At 41.0% G+C, this 4,467-nt stretch overlaps 1 non-coding gene across 1 annotated transcript; it reads right to left on the bottom strand.

Moving 5' to 3' along the window:
* Positions 1–363: 363 nt before the first annotated feature.
* Positions 364–471, bottom strand: LOC112700253 (small nucleolar RNA R71). The gene has a single exon (XR_003153164.1). It is a non-coding gene; the product is annotated as a small nucleolar RNA R71 (small nucleolar RNA).
* Between the last annotated feature and the right edge of the window lie 3,996 nt (positions 472–4,467).

Raw genomic sequence — 4,467 nt, 5'->3', positions numbered from 1 at the left:
GTGCTGGGTGATTTTACTGCACCTACTCCTGACTTCTATGGGAGAAGCATCTCTATCCCTGCCATTGGAGCAAACAACTTTGAGCTTAAACCTCAATTAGTTTCTCTAATGCAACAGAATTGCAAGTTCCATGGACTTCTATTGGAAGATCCTCATCAATTTTTAGCTGAATTCTTGCAAATCTGTGACACTGTCAAGACCAATGGGGTTGACCCTGAGGTCTACAGACTTATGCTATTCCCTTTTGCTGTAAGAGACAGAGCTAGGATATGGTTGGACTCACAACCTAAAGAAAGCCTGAACTCTTGGGAAAAGCTAGTCAATGCCTTCTTGGCAAAGTTCTTTCCACCTCAAAAATTGAGTAAGCTTAGAGTGGAAGTCCAAACCTTCAGACAGAAGGAAGGAGAATCCCTCTATGAAGCTTGGGAAAGATACAAACAATTAATCAGAAAGTGTCCCTCTGATATGCTTTCTGAATGGAGCATCATAGGTATTTTCTATGATGGTCTGTCTGAACTGTCCAAGATGTCTTTGGATAGATCTGCTAGAGGATCTCTTCATCTGAAGAAGACGCCTACAGAAGCTCAAGAACTAATTGAAATGGTTACAAATAACCAATTCATGTACACTTCTGAAAGGAATTCTGTGAACAATGGGACTAATCAAAAGAAAGGAGTTCTTAAGATTGATACTCTGAATGCCATATTGGCTCAGAACAAGATATTGACTCAGCAAGTCGATTTGATTTCTCAAAGTCTGTCTGGAATGCAAAATGCACCAGGCAGTATTAAGGAAGCTTCATCTGAAGAAGAAGCTTATGATCCTGAGAACCCTTCAATGGAAGAGGTGAATTACATGGGAGAACCCTATGGAAACACCTATAATCCTTCATGGAGAAATCATCCAAATCTCTCATGGAAGGATCAACAGAGACCTCAACAAGGTTTCAACAATAATAATGGTGGAAGAAACAGGTTTAGCAATGGCAAGCTTTTTCCATCATCTTCTCAGCAACAGACAGAGAATTCTAAGCAGAACCACTCTGACTTAGCAACCATGGTCTCTGATCTAATCAAAACCACTCAAAGTTTCATGACTGAAACAAGGTCCTCCATTAGAAATTTGGAGGCACAAGTGGGTCAGCTGAGCAAGAATATTACTGAACTCCCTCCTAGTACTCTTCCAAGCAATACAGAAGAAAATCCAAAAGGAGAGTGCAAGGCCATCAACATGGCCGAATTTGGAGAGGAGGGAGAGGCAGTGAACGCCACTGAGGAAGACCTCAATGGACGTCCACTGGCCTCCAATGAGTTCCCCAATGAGGAACCATGGGAATCTGAGGCTCCCACTGAGACCATAGAGATCCCATTGGATTTACTTCTGCCATTCATAAGCTCTGATGAGTATTCTTCCTCTGAAGAGGATGAATATGTCACTAAAGAGCAAGTTGCTAAATACCTTGGAGCAATCATGAAGCTAAATGACACTTTATTTGGCAATGAGACTTGGGAGGATGAACCCCCTTTGCTCACCAAAGAACTGGATGACTTGTCTAGGCAGAAACTACCTCAAAAGAGACAAGATCCTGGGAAGTTCTCAATACCTTGTGCCATAGGCACCATGACCTTCAAGAAGGCCTTGTGTGACCTAGGGTCAAGTGTAAACCTCATGCCTCTCTCTGTACTAGAGAAGCTAGGGATCTTTGAGGTGCAAGCTACAAAAATCTCACTGGAGATGGCAGACAATTCAAGAAAACAAGCTTATGGACTTGTAGAGGATGTTCTGGTGAAAGTTGAAGACCATTACATCCCTGCTGATTTCATAGTCCTAGAGACTGGGAAGTGCATGGATGAGTCCATCATCCTTGGCAGACCCTTCCTAGCCACAGCAAAGGCTGTGATTGATGTTGATAGAGGAGAATTGATCATTCAAGTGAATGAAGAATCCTTTGTGTTTAAGACTCAAGGATATCCCTCTGTCACCATGGAGAGGAAGCATGAAGAGCTGCTCTCAAAACAGAGTCAAACAGAGCCCCCACAGTCAAACTCTAAGTTTGGTGTTAGGAGGCCACAACCAAATTCTAAGTTTGGTGTTGAACCCCCACATTCAAACTCTAAGTTTGGTGTTGGGAGGTTCCAACATTGCTCTGAGCATCTCTGAGGCTCCATGAGAGCCCACTGTCAAGCTACTGACATTAAAGAAGCGCTTGTTGGGAGGCAACCCAATGTTATATTTGATCTATTTTCCTTTGTTATTTTATGTTTTCTGTAGGTTGATGATCATGAGAAGTCACAAAATCAATTGAAAAAGCAAAAATAGAATGAAAAACAGAAAGAAAAACAGCACACCCTGGAGGAAGATCTTTCTGGCGTTTAAACGCCAGTAAGGCTAGCAGATGGGCGTTTAACGCCCAGTCTGGCACCATTCTGGGTGTTTAACGCCAGAAAGGGGCACCAGACTGGCGTTAAACGCCAGGAAAGGGCAAGAAGTTGGCGTTAAACGCCAGAAATGGACACCAGCTTGGCATTTAACGCCAGAATTGGCATGAAGAGAAATTTTGCTCGCCACTTGGTGCAGAGATGACTTTTCCTTGACACCTCAGGATCTGTGGACCCCACAGGATCCCCACCTCCCCCACCACTCTCTCTCTTCTTCACCCATTCACCAATCACCTCGACACCTCTTCCCCAAAAAAACCTTCACCTATGAAATCCCATATTTCTCTTCACCACTCACATCCATCCTTCATAAAACCCCACCTACCTCACCATTCAAATTCAAACCACTTTCCCACCCAAACCCACCCATACATGACCGAACCCTACCCCTCTCTTCACCCCTATATAAACCCCTCTTCACTCCTTCATTTTCACACAACCTAAACACTACTTCTCCCCCTTTGGCCGAACCACAAAGCCATTTCCATCTCCTTCATTTCTTCTTCTTCTACTCTCTTCTTTCTTCTTTTGCTCGAGGACGAGCAAACCTTTTAAGTTTGGTGTGGTAAAAGCATTGCTTTTCCATAACCATTTATGGCATCCAAGGCCGGAGAAACCTCTAGAAAGAGGAAAGGGAAGGAAAAAGCCTCCTCCTCCGAGTCATGGGAGATGGAGAGATTCACCTCAAAGGATGCACTTTCCTCCACAAAACTATTGGGAGCAACTGAACACCTCCCTAGGAGAATTGAGTTCCAACATGGGACAACTAAGGCTGGAGCACCAAGAACATTCCATTCTCCTCCATGAAATTAGAGAAGATCAAAGAATCATGAGAGAGGAGCAACAAAGGCAAGGAAGAGACATTGAGGAGCTCAAGTACTCCATAAGATCTTCAAGAGGAAGAACAAGCTGCCATCACTAAGGTGGACCCGTTCTTTAATCTCCTTGTTCTTTATTTTCCTGTTTTTTGAAAATTTATGCTTATGTTTATCTATGTTTGTGTCTTATGATCATTAGTGTCTTAGTGTCTATGCCTTAAAGTTATGAATGTCCTATGAATCCATCACCTTTCTTAAATGAAAAATGTTTTAATTACAAAAGAACAAGAGGTACATGATTTCGAATTCATCCTTAAAACTAGCTTAATTATTTTGATGTGGTGACAATACTTTTTGTTTTTTGAATGTATGCTTGAACAGTGCATATGTCTTTTGAATTTGTTGTTCATGAATGTTAAAATTGTTGGCTCTTGAAAGAATGATGAAAAAGGAGACATGTTATTGAGGATCTGAAAAATCATCAAAATGATTCTTGAAGCAAGAAAAAGTAGTGAAAACAAAAAGAAAGAGAAGAGAAGAAGAAAAAGAAAAAGAAAAAGAATAAAGTTGTGATCCAAGGCAAAAAGAGTGTGCTTAAGAACCCTGGACACCTCTAATTGGGGACTCTAGCAAAGCTGAGTCACAATCTGAAAAGGTTCACCCAGTTATGTGTTTGTGGCATGTATGTATCCGGTGGTAATACTGGAAGACAGAGTGCTTTGGGCCACGGCCAAGACTCATAAAGTAGCTGTGTTCAAGAATCATCATACTTAACTAGGAGAATCAATAACACTATCTGGATTCTGAGTTCCTAAAGAAGCCAATCATTCTAAATTTCAAAGGATAGAGTGAGATGCCAAAACTATTCAGAGGCAAAAAGCTAAAAGTCCCGCTCATCTAATTAGAGCTAAGTTTCATTGATAATTTGGAGTCTATAGTATATTCTCTTCTTTTTATATTATTTGATTTTCAGTTGCTTGGGGACAAGCAACAATTTAAGTTTGGTGTTGTGATGAGCGGATAATTTGTACGCTTTTTGGCATTGTTTTTAGTATGTTTTTAGTAGGTTTTAGTTAGTTTTTAGTATATTTTTATTAGTTTTTAGTTAAAATTCACTTTTCTGGACTTTACTATGAGTTTGTGTGTTTTTCTGTGATTTCAGGTATTTTCTGGCTGAAATTGAGGGACCTGAGCAAAAATCTGATTCAGAG

The sequence above is a fragment of the Arachis hypogaea genome, chromosome 6 (assembly GCF_003086295.3).
Source record: "Arachis hypogaea cultivar Tifrunner chromosome 6, arahy.Tifrunner.gnm2.J5K5, whole genome shotgun sequence".
In the NCBI taxonomy this organism is placed as follows: Eukaryota; Viridiplantae; Streptophyta; class Magnoliopsida; order Fabales; family Fabaceae; genus Arachis; species Arachis hypogaea.
The sequence above is the reverse complement of the archived record's forward strand: the minus strand, read 5'-3'. Positions and strand labels throughout refer to the sequence as shown.